Genomic DNA, 13,207 nt, shown 5'->3' on the forward strand with positions numbered 1-13,207 from the left:
ATATTTGTAGTAACATTTTTGAGACGGTTATATTTGCATCTTCGTTTTTTGCCTAGTACTTCCAGAAGTTCAGCTCTGGTTTGTAGAAGAGTGTGTGGGGTATCCAAAGCTTGTGTATGCTTATGTGCACACTCCTGCTTCTTAATTTGGGTGTTAAGTTCTGTGAGATGTCCCTGTCTCTCCCGTTTTCATTTGGCAGCTGCTGCAATTAGGATGCCCCTTATTACACATTTGTGGGCTTCCCAGGTAATGACTGAAGTGGTATCTGTGGGTTCATTTTCCATGAAGTATTGTTTAATGTGGAGCTTAACCTCTTCTGCAATAGAGAGATCCGTGAGCAGAGAGGGATCTAATCTCCAGGACTGTGGGCGATTATGTACCTCCAGGAACGATATAGTCATGAAAATGAGGTGGTGACCTGATAAGAACATGGGGTCAATGGATGTACGCTGAAGGAAGGGTAAGTCATTCTGTGACATGAAAAGATAATCAATTCTGGAGTATCTGTTGTGGGCCTGAAATAAAGGTGAAACCACTGCCGTTAGGGTTTAATGTGCGCTAGGAGTCGTGAAGCAACAGATCCTGTAGTTGATACTTAATGGAACGTAGAGCGGCATAGGGGAGAGAGAATGTGCCATTAGAGGTGTCTTGGAGAAGGTTCAGAGAGACATTAAAATCACCTCCTAAGATAAGGGTGCCCTCTTGAAATACGGTAAGTGCTTTGGTTATGTCGTGAAAGAAGGTAACCTTACCGCTGTTCAGGGCGTATATGTTCGCTAAGGTGATCTTTTTACCAAGCTATGACCCTTTCAGAAAGAGAAATCTACCGTCTTTGTCAATGAATGTTTCACTGAGTTGGAAGGGGCAGTGTTTCGCCAGGAGTATTGAAATGCCTTTTGATTTGGATGTTCAGTTGGTTGCATGATGTGCAATAGGATAGTATTGAAAAAGATAAAAGTGCACTGTGGGAGGGTTGCTTCCAGAGAGGCAATTGCATCAGAGAGTGGTTGGTGGGACTGTTTGTGTCAGGTTGCACAACCTATGCCTGTCTTGTAACATTTTCTCTGAACTAAACATCGTGAGCTTATATTTAATTAAACAGATGCACGTGTTAACCAATATCTTTGTCCGACCCAGTAATATAAGACAGTAATTAAAACAAAAACAAACACAAAAACAAAAACCCCGTTGGTAACGTAACAGGATAACATGTAAAAGGTAGAGGGTAGTGCGGCTGTGCTCCTGTCCCTGGGCGCCGAAAAAGCTTTCGATCGTGTCCACTGGGGTTACCTCTCGGCGGTCCTTTCGAAATTTGGATTTAAGGGCCGGGTTCTCTCCGCCATTTCGGCTCTATACTCAAAACCATCAGCGCATGTTTTTACTGAAGGCATGTTCTCGGAACAATTTTGCATCACAAATGGAACACGACAGGGGTGTCCATTATCACCCTTAATTTTTGCATTACTGATGGAGCCGCTGGCGGAGAGAATTCGGACCCACCCTCTAATAAAAGGTATTCAGATTGGGGACTCTAGACATGTGATCTCATTATTCGCAGATGATGTGATTCTATCAGTTGAAGATCCTGCAAGATCATTATATGCTATTCACGACATATTGACCGAATTCAACCACATCTCCTATTATAAGATAAATGCTTCAAAGTCCAACGTCTTGAATCTAGGAGTAGACATGATGACCCAAGAGCAAATTCGAAGTGAGACGCCATATCCCTGGACGGAAGGGGCAATACAATATTTGGGAATCAAGGTGTCCAAATCCATATCTCAACTATACACTCTTAACTTTGAACCCATGATAGGAGAACTAGAAAAAGAGGTAAATAGACTAAGGAAATATTATTTAACCTGGTCAGGGAGATTAGCGGCTTATAAAATGTTCTTACTCCCTAAACTGCTATATTTGTTTAGGGCGCTTCCCATACGGTTGCCTTCAGCCTACTACCGTAGGCTGCAAGGCCAATTAGCCAACTTTATTTGGGCAGGGAAAAAAGCAAGGTGTAAATTTTCCACTGTGACTAAACACACAAAGGCTGGGGGAATGGGCGTACCGAACCTCAAAGACTATCACGTTGCAGCCATTATCGATCAGCTTCGATTCTGGTTCCAATCCTCTGAAACAAAACATTGGTGTAGCTGCGAACAAAATCAAGTAACCCAAGGATCTCTAAAAGAACTAATCTACGCCACAACTATCGGTGACCTAAAATTACATTACCAACATCCTACGATAGCCGCAACAATTCAGGCATGGAACTCTTTTATGTATAATAGAGATGTGACGATTAAACATAGAACTATTCCCATCCCTTTGTCGACATTATCGCTTTTTACTACTGACTTAAACCTAAAAACTTGGTCAGATAATGGTGTATCTTATGTACATGATTTAATAGACGGCTCGCAAGTAAAGTCCTTTAATGCTCTTCAGTCCCAATTTTCCTTGCCCGCGACTGAATTCCTGACTTATGCCAGATTGGCGAGTATAGTACCTAAATTGGGGAAATATCATCTTGAAATTCCAGAAAGTGTGTGGGAAATGTGGCAGCCGGAGTTTGGTCGCGGGAGAGGAATCACAAGATTGTACAGTATCATTGGGAGCAAGTCGAGTTTTGAAGTGTTGCCCCCGTTAATTAAATGGGAAAAGGACTTAAACATTAGGATCACACGCACCCAATGGATGTCCGCTATTAAATATAACTATACAATCACCAGATGTTCAAATTTTAGAGAGGCAGCCCAGAAAATAATTTGGAGATGGCATAAAACCCCTTACATTATAGGGAAATATAACAAAGATGGATCAAATCTATGCTGGAGGGAGTGTAATAAGGTGGGCACATTAGTACATATGCTCTGGTACTGCGTGTCTGTACGGAGTTTTTGGGACTCAATATCTAAGGTAATTGCACGACTGACAGGTATCCTAAACCCGCTCAAACCAGAACAAGCTCTTCTAAGTATAGATATGGATATTTATCCTCCCTCGTGTCGCACTTTAGTTATGCACATAATATTTGCAGCCAGATTGATTATTCTGCGTAAGTGGAAGTCTACGGTTGTACCTACTCTAAGGGAAGTGTTGTGTCTAGTTGATGATTCTTACTCTTACGAAAAAACTATTGCTTTTAAGGAAAACAATATTAAGTCATTTTATAAGAGATGGAAACTATGGGAACCTATGTACAGTAAACATTGTTGAGTGTTGGTACATTCCTTAAACTTTTCTGTGGTGACATAACTCTGTTTTATTCATTATAATTCTGCTGGTGGAGACGGAGTCTGCGTACTCCTTAAGTTATATTTCTTTCATTCCGTGTAACAATATTGTTCTTGTAACTTGTATACTTCGTAAAAACTTAATAAAAAACATTGGTTAAAAAAAAAAAAAAAAAGGTAGAGGGTACCCTGCTGAGGCCTATTTATTTTATGTTTTGCATTGTCAGAACGTAGCCGAGTGAGAATTCAAAATATATATTGTGATATGCAAATACTCAAGCGCTGATATACCGGTAGATAAAAATAAATAAAAAACCTATTAAATTATAGAAAATAGCTGCACCAATGATAATGATCCCTCAATAAACAATGTAAATAAAAATAAATATTAGTGCGCTAAAAAACTATAAATGATCAGAAAATTGAATTAAACACAATAATGTGTCTACACTTCACATGGATTTATAGGGTACACCCTAATCTCATATCCATGAAAAAGTGCTCTTGTGCATAATTATGTGCAAAACATACATATATAAAGTGCCCAATGTGCATAAAAAATAAAAAATAAAATCTTAAAATGTGATACACCATACAATATGTGATGTCTATGTATATTTAAGTTTTGTGTAGGGAAAATCGACATGAATTTTTCTCTTGGTAATTTTATCTAGCAATTGTGCACTTTTAGCACCTAAAGCACTTTATTTAATGTTTTGTTGGAATCTACATAAATGATCACATTTTAAGATTTTATTTTTTATTTTTTTATGCACATTGGGCACTTTATATATGTATGTTTTGCACATAATTATGCACAAGAGCACTTTTTCATGGATATGAGATTAGGGTGTACCCTATAAATCCATGTGAAGTGTAGACACATTATTGTGTTTAATTCAATTTTCTGATCATTTATAGTTTTTTTAGCGCACTAATATTTATTTTTATTATAATTCAAAATATATGACTCTGGCTTCTAGCAGGTTGGTATATGATCGTGAGATCGTAGTAATTATGGGGAAAAAGGTAGAGAGTGGGTTCCGTCATTTTCGGGAAGGAATGTTTAACGGGTAGACTACCACAACTGGGTCTTCTAATGACATTAGGGAGTGTAATTTGTTAGAAGTAGGGCATGAGCACCTATATATAGTGTTGTTGGTAAGCCCATATAACAGGATACCCTGTGGTAGCGTAAACCCTGAAGGGAGGTAGAACCTGGCTGTTGTTCTGATTACGCAATGCCACAAGATACTCACATGGGTTAGCTAGGCGGAGGGCTAGGAGTCTTTGTTTCGTTCATTAAGTTGTCGGTATTTACTGGTGATAATATTTAGTCATCGTATATTCAGTAAGATAGTACAATTTCACATTCTAAGAGCCTCTACAGGTCGGGTAGTTAAGGGTTACGTCTCTGAGATGCATGTCACGTGTAGAATGCAATGCATAGTAAATCAAATGTATATTACTCGCATTTGGTTGGCATTCGCAATGTTGTTAACAAATATTGCATCTGCTAGAGAGAGTTTTGGTGAAAAACAGAGAGTGGCAGTAGGTGGCACCCTAGGACAACATTTGAGCTAAAATTCAAACATCCAAACCACTGTAACATGGGAAGCAATTCACATATTGTTGTAGCATAAATATCTAGTTATCAGCAATATATGGTGAGAGCAGAATGCATTTAGAGATTGAGGATGTTTATAACCACAGCACCCACCTATAGCGGGTATATAAATGGCATATGTTAGGTTATAGGAATCATCCTTACATATAATAGATTCAGTGACTTCTGTCAGACTGGTTCACGGGGCTGCAGTAGTGAGTCATATGGGGGAGGTGCATCTTAACCACTTCAGCCCCAGACCATTTTGCTGGCCAAAGACCAGACCACTTTTTGCGATTTGGCACAGCGTCGCTTTAACTGACAATTGCGCGGTCGTGCAGCGTGGCTCACAAACAAAATTGACGTCCTTTTTTTCCCACAAATAGAGCTTTCTTTTGGTGGTATTTGATCATCCCTGCGGTTTTTATTTTTTTGAGCTATAAACAAAAATAGAGCGAAATTTTGAAAAAAACACATTATTTTTTACTTTTTGTTATAATAAATATCCCCCAAAAATATATAAAAAAATATTTGTTTCCCTCAGTTTAGGCCGATATGTATTCTTCTACATATTTTTGGTAAAAAAAAATCACAATAAGCGATTATTGATTGGTTTGCGCAAAAGTTATAGCGTTTACAAAATAGGGGATAGTTTTATGGCATTTTTATTAATTTTTTTTTTACTAGTAATGGCGGCGATCAGCGATTTTTATTGTGACTGCGACATTATGGCGGACACATCGGACATTTTTTACATATTTTTTGGACCATTGTCATTTATACAGCGATCACTGCTATACAAATGCACTAATTCCTGTGTAAATGACACTGGCAGTGAAGAGGTTAACCAGTGGGTGGCAGTGTAGGGGTTAAGTGTTCCTAGGGGACTGTTACTAACTGTTGGGGCTGGGCTTTCATTTAGTGAACACTGATCTCTGCTCCAATCACATGGAGTTCAGCCGCCCCGTGAGACGATCGCGGGTATGCCCGCGGTGATCGAGTCCGCTGGACCCGCGACCAGACTCATGGGGGTCCCGACCGGCACGTGAGCGTACCACCGGCGGCGCGCTTGCGATGGCATGGCAGCATTAAAGATTGGACGTACCTGTGCGCCAATATACCCGCCCGCCCGTGCCATTCTGCCGGCGTGCGCTGGTCGGGAACCAGTTAAAATGGCTGTTACATTCCTTAGCCCCACTGTAGAACATAATGAGTAATGCATAATAGGAAGTATGGATGGTAATGCATAGGGGGCTCATTCTCCCACGGAAAGGAGTAAGTCCGCTGTCAACTTTAAGTTACCTGGGCCTCGGGTAGTAGAGATCTGCGGACCAATGTACTAGTCACCAACCTATAAGCTACTTTGCCCGTGATTGGCATATTCCAGGAAGGTGAAGCCGGTGGTATGCTCAGGTGGGGAATTATAGCGGTGTTCTATCCAGGGGATACTGCAAGTCCTAACAATGTTAGACATGAGCAGTCTCGGCCGGATGTCAGGGCTGGCAGAAGTGGTATTACGATTCGTGCGAAGGCTAAGATCCTTCAGGTGGAGGAATAAAGATTCCAATAGGTAGAAGGGAGCCTGGTTCAGGTGTTCATTTGCTGTCTTCCCGTGAATGCACATTCGTGAGTAGCTGCTGGGGAAGGGAATAGCTGGTCTCCCCAGGGTATAGTGATTATGGGGCCGGAGGGAATAAAGTGGGGGCTATGTTGGGAACGGATACCAGCTAGCTGCAGTTAGAGCTCTGTTCAACGCGCCACATTATAGGAGATTGTGGGTAGAATTCAGTCACAGCAAAGCTGGTGAGACTGCAAAGAAAAAGTTTGTGTACTTACAGTATCTGTGGGGGAACTTTCATGGGGCTCGGATGCTGGCGCTGAACCATCAGAGCTGGGATGGGTCTTGTGTCAGATGGCGAGTGGTGTCTCCGGTATCGTGCATCCTGCACTTCCATCGGTTCTTCTCTGGCCGGGTGGTGTTTCAAGCCAGGGGTGTAAAAATCTGCCACAACCAACGTTGTCCTGTGTTGGAAGAAAGACTGAACCTGCCTTCACACTGAAAAGAAGCCAGTGGAGGGTTTGTCAGAAAGGGGTTCAGGATACTAAGCGGAAGTCAGTGGAGTGATTGGCAGGGAAGGGTGGAGGACACTGAACAGTTGGTAAGGTGGATGAGTCTGGCAGCAACATTCATGATAGACTTAAGGGGGATAGTCTGTGTAGAGGTAGGCCAATGAGGAGGGAGTTTTAATAGTTGAGATGAGAGATAACAAGGGAGTAAAACCAAATATAGGCATGATGGTCAGGTGTCTTCAAGCTTTGAGCCATATAGTGTATGTTGTGTTGCAGGAGCTTTTAGGTGCCGTGCTTATTTATTTTTTAAGTTAATAGCATATCATCATAATCATCATTCTGTCTAAAGAGAATAAAAAAAAAAGGGAAATCATCTATACAATTGCATAAAGTGCTCAAATCTTGAACGATATAACTGTTTTATACATACATGTACTGATATATAATTTCCTTTGTGTATAGATAAAGGACAATGTAAATTTTAGGAATCCTTTGCGCCGTTCTCGGTAACAAAAGAGTGCAATGGGGTCGCATTCTGTCCAGACAAGCAGAAATGCTGCAATGTTTGACGTACGATGAAATGTGATGATCCTTAACCACTTTGTGCCCGCTCTATAGCCAAAAGACGGCTACAGAGCAGACGCTAATTGCCAGGAGGCCGTCCCTGGATGTCCTCCTGTTTACTTCCCCAATGTATGCCACCGCGGGCGCGCATCAGGGAAATTCTGTATTGGCCGTGTCCCTCGGACACAGCCAATCACAGATCATGCTAAATGGCCAATCACAGCGGCCATTTAGCACTCGATCGGCCTGTCCAATGTGAGGTGATCTCATATGTAAACATATGAGATCATCTCTCATCGCCAGCTCCCCTCCTCACACAGAGACAGCATGTGAGGAGGGAGAGCTTCCGTGCTGCAGCATCAGTGAGAGTGAGTACACACACACACACACATAGTAACACACACACACACACACACACACACACACACACACACACACACACACACAGTGAAACACACACACACAGGGAAACACACACACATGCCTACCTGTCCCCAGTGCTACCTATCAGTGCCATCTGTCCCCTGTGTCACCTATCAGTGCCATATGTCCCCAGTGTGACCTGTCCCCAGTGCCACATATCGGTGCCATCTGTCCCCAGTGCCATCTGTCAGTGCCATCTGTCCCCAGTGCCACCTATCAATGCCACCTGTCCCCAGTGCCACCTAACCGTGTCATCTGTCAATAGTACCACCTGTCCCAGTAACACCTATACGTGCCACCTGTCCCCAGTGCCATGTGCCACCCATCCCTAGTGCCACCTGTCCCCAGTGCCACCTGTCCCTAGTGCCATGTGTTCTCAGTGCCACCTGTCAGTGTCATGTGTCATCAGTGCCACATATCAGTGCCACCTGTCAGTGTCACGTGCCACCAATGCCACGCATTGGTGCCATCTGTCATCAGTGTCAGGTGTCATCAGTGCCACTTATTAGTGCCATCTGTCATCGGTGCCACGTATTAGTGCCATCTGTCATCAGTGCCACATCAGTGTCACGTGTCATCAGTGCCACATATTAGTTCCATCTGTCATCGGTGTCAAATGTCATCAGCGCCACGTATCAGTGCCATCTGCCATAAGTGCCATGTCAGTGTCACGTGTCATTGTCCTGGTGCTCCAGGGCCTTCAAAAGTGTAATAGGTAGTCAACAAGTTAGATGTGTAATTTATGCTCCTAGAACACGTGACACGCTCCCTGCATGTTGCACCTCTCTAAGTGGCCAGGCTGTGAAAAAGTCCCACACATGTGGTATTATAATACTCTGGAGGAGTAGCAGAATGTATTCTGGGGAATTATTTGTGGTATACACATGCCACGTGAGAGAAATAACCTATTACAATGACAATTTTGTGGGGAAAAAAATAAAAAACCAAAACATCTTAATTTTGCAAAGAATTGTGTGAAAAAAACTACAACACCAAAAACCTCACTATGCCTCTTATTAAATACCTTGGAATGTCTATTTCCAAAAAAGGGGTCATTTGGGGGGTATTTGTACTTTCCTGGCTTGTTCGGGTCTCAAGAAATTAGATAGACCACCAGTACATCAGATGTGATCAATTTTGTATGATTCACACCACAGCTTGTAGACTCTCTAACTTTCACAAAGGCCAAATAATATCCACTAATTTGGGTTATTTTTACCAAAGATATGTAGCAGTATAAATTTTGGCCAAAATTTACGAAGAAAAATTTATAATTTGCATCATTTTATCACAGAAACTAAGAAAAATGTGTTTTTTTTCAAAATTTCGGTCTTTTTACATTTATAGCGCAAAAAATAAAAAACCCCAGAGGTGATCAAATACCACCAAAAGAAAGCTCTATTTGTGGGGAAAAAAAGGACAAAAAATGTATTTGGGTACAGTGTTGCACGACTGAGTAATTTTCATTCAAAGTGTGAGAGCACCGAAAGCTGAAAATTGGTCTGGGCAGGAGGGGTGTTTAAGTGCCCGGTAGGCAAGTGGTTAATGTAAGTGGACCCTTATATTTTCTTCATTTATATATATTTAGTAATAAATAGAAATGAGCAAAGTTGGCAGTTCATGTTTGTGACATTTCAGCAAAAATTTGGAAATTTGGTTGAAGTTTCTACCTTTCGAAAAAATGTATTATCATTTATTGACACTAAATGGGGGGGGGCAGAAGGGGGAATAGAGCTTTTTAAAGGTTTAATGGATTTAAGATAACTCCTGATGGTTATGGAAGCCCCTTTCTTCTATCCTGGGTCTGTTCTTATACAACAAATATGTTTGGTCATTAAAAGGGAACATGATGTTGGACATTGAGGAACACTAAAACAACCAAAACGCTTTCTAAAAATAGACCCACCGCTGGAAAATATATACACATGTATTAATGTCCAATAGGTTAAATTTATAGACGTATAACACAACTCTAACCCATAATAAAGGGGAATGTAACAATTAGTTTATTATTTATTAATATTTTCTCTCTTTTTTTATTTGTTTTTTGGAGAAGGAGGTGAGATAGATGGTTAGGATGGTAATGTAATGATTGCGGACCAGTCCTTTCCACCCCCCTCCCCTCTTTCCCCTCCCCCCCCTTTTTTTTTTCTTTGCTCCTCTCTAGTTGCTGGTTTTTCCCTTATTCCCCTATCCCCTCCTCCCGATGATCCCTTTACACCACAATATAAAGTAGTAGGAAATGGTAAAGGTGCCTTGAATATATGATACAGGAATTAGAGTTAAAGTCCGGGTTGTAAAACGAGCTCAATTATAACAAATAGAAAGGTCCGGATGAAGGACTGGTTGATCTGCGGTGGGGAGGGCTGGGGAAGCCTGAGCAGGGGAAGTCTCCCAGTAGAGGGAACTCCCCAGGGTGGAGAGAGCCGGGGAGGGAAGGAAATAAGGTAACAGGAAGGGTTCCGACCGGAATTAGAAAGGCAGAGGGAAAATCAAATGGCAAATATTTTAAAAAAAAAAGGATAACATTTATATGTTCAGAGGTGGGATAGAGGATGGATAATGTGTTCAAAATAGTGACGTACAATGTAAGAAGACTAAACTCTCCCTCAAAAAGGGACTGCTTATGGCACAAGATGCGTCATCAGTTGGCGGATATAATATACATGCAGGAGATGCACATTGTGTTCGGAGCGATCCCCAAACTGCCAGGATATGAATATGATCAATGGTTTCATGCACCCTCCCCTATAGTCAGAGCCAGAGGGGTATCCATAGCATTTAAGAAAACATGTCCAATGAAATGTGAGAAGACATATGTAGATGCAGAAAGAAGATACTTATTAGTAAAGGGAAGATTACAGGGATTGTGTTACACCTTTGCCGCCATATACGCACCAAATAAGGGAACAGCTGATTTCTTGGTAAAGATGATGAAAAAGCTGGATGAGTTTAGCGAAGGCTGCGTGATATTAGGAGGGGATTTTAATATAACCCTAGATTATAAATTAGATACAACATCAGAGAAAAAGGATATTTCATATAGGGCGTTGAAATCAGTGAAAAAATATATAAAACAATTACATTAAGTAGACTGTTGGCGTGCATATAATGAGGGGGTAAAAGATTATAGTCATTACTCAAAAACCTATAAAGTATATTCCAGGCTAGATATGTTTATGGTAGAGCAGTATTATTTAGAATATGTAAAGGAGGTAAAAATCGGGATTATATCAATCTCGGACCACGCATCGGTGGCAATGAAATTTCAGCCAGGGATGAGTGATAAAAGGGAAAGGATTTGGAGATTAAATGAAACTCTCTTGGATGATAAACAGATAGTGGAGGATATTTATAATAAAATAGTGAGCTACTTTAAAGAAAACAAATCAGAAGTGACGGAGCAAGTAATATGGACAGCTCACAAGGCGGGTGTTGAGGGGGGCTTTAATAGCACATGGCTCAAGAGTAAAAAAGGAAAAAAAAGTTGGAAAGACTGAGAGGAGACCTTATCCACCATATACAGTGGTGTGAAAAAGTGTTTGCCCCCTTCCTCATTTCCTGTTCCTTTGCATGTTTGTCACACTTAAGTGTTTCGGAACATCAAACCAATTTAAACAATAGTCAAGGACAACACAAGTAAACACAAAATGCAATTTGTAAATGAAGGTGTTTATTATTAAAGGTGAAAAAAAATCCAAACCATCATGGCCCTGTGTGAAAAAGTGATTGCCCCCCTTGTTAAAACATACTATAACTGTGGTTGTCCACACCTGAGTTCAATTTCTCTAGCCACACCCAGGCCTGATTATTGCCACACCTGTTCACAATCAAGGCATTACTTAAATAGGAGCTGCTTGACACAGTAAGGTCCACCAGAAGATCCTTAAAAGCTACACATCATGCCGAGACCCAAAGAAATTCAGGAACAATTGAGAAAGAAAGTAATTGAGATCTATCAGTCTGGAAAGGGTTATAAAGCCATTTCCAAAGCTTTGGGAATCCAGCGAACCACAGTGAGAGCCATTATCCACAAATGGCGAAGACATGGAACAGTGGTGAACCTTCCCAGGAGTGGCCGGCCGCCCAAAATGACCCCAAGAGCGCAGCGACGACTCATCCAAGAGGTCACAAAAGACCCCACAACAACGTCCAAGGAACTGCAGGCCTCACTTGCCTCAGTTAAGGTCAGTGTTCATGCCTCCACCATCAGGAAAAGACTGGGCAAAAATGGCCTGCATGGCAGAGTTCCAAGGAGAAAACCACTGCTGAGCAAAAAGAACATCAAAGCTCGTCTCAATTTCTCCACAACACATCTTGATGATCCCCAAGACTTTTGGGACAACATTCTGTGGACCGATGAGACAAAAGTGGAACTCTTTGGAAGGTGTGTGTCCAAGTATATCTGGCGTAGAAGGAACACTGCATTTCAGAAAAAGAACATTATACCAACAGTAAAATATGGTGGTGGTAGTGTGATGGTCTGGGGCTGTTTTGCTGCTTCAGGACCTGGAAGACTTGCTGTGATAAAAGGAACTATGAATTCTGCTGTCTACCAAGAGATCCTGAAGGAGAATGTCCGACCATCTGTTCGTGTACTCAAGCTGAAACGAACTTGGGTTCTGCAGCAGGACAATGATCCTAAACACACCAGCGAGTCCACCACCGAATGGCTGAAGAAAAACAAAATGAAGACTTTGGAGTGGCCTAGCCAAAGTCCTGACCTGAATCCTATTGAGATGTTGTGGTATGACCTTAAAAAGGCCGTTCATGCTCGAAAACCCTCTAATGTAACTGAATTAGGACAATTCTGCAAAGATGAGTGGGCCAAAATTCCTCCAGGACGCTGTAAAAGCCTCATTGCACGTTATCGCAAACGCTTGGTTGCAGTTGTTGCTGCTAAGGGTGGCCCAACCAGTTATTAGGTTTAGGGGGCAATCACTTTTTCACACAGGGCCATGATGGTTTGGATTTTTTTTCACCTTTAATAATAAACACCTTCATTTACAAATTGCATTTTGTGTTTACTTGTGTTGTCCTTGACTATTGTTTAAATTGGTTTGATGTTCCGAAACACTTAAGTGTGACAAACATGCAAAGGAACAGGAAATGAGGAAGGGGGCAAAAACTTTTTCACACCACTGTACATAGGAAAATTAAAAACAAATATAGATTCCTGGCACATAGAGTCTATCAGCACGGGAACAAGTGTGGTAAATTACTAGCCAATCAATTAAGAAAACAACGGGAATCCTCCCGTGTCCATAATATAAGAAGCGGGGATAAACAGATAATAGATACCAAA

The sequence above is a fragment of the Lithobates pipiens genome, unplaced genomic scaffold (assembly GCF_037356315.1).
Source record: "Lithobates pipiens isolate NorthernLeopardFrog02 unplaced genomic scaffold, aLitPip1_a1.2 Scaffold_18, whole genome shotgun sequence".
NCBI lineage: Eukaryota > Metazoa > Chordata > Amphibia > Anura > Ranidae > Lithobates > Lithobates pipiens.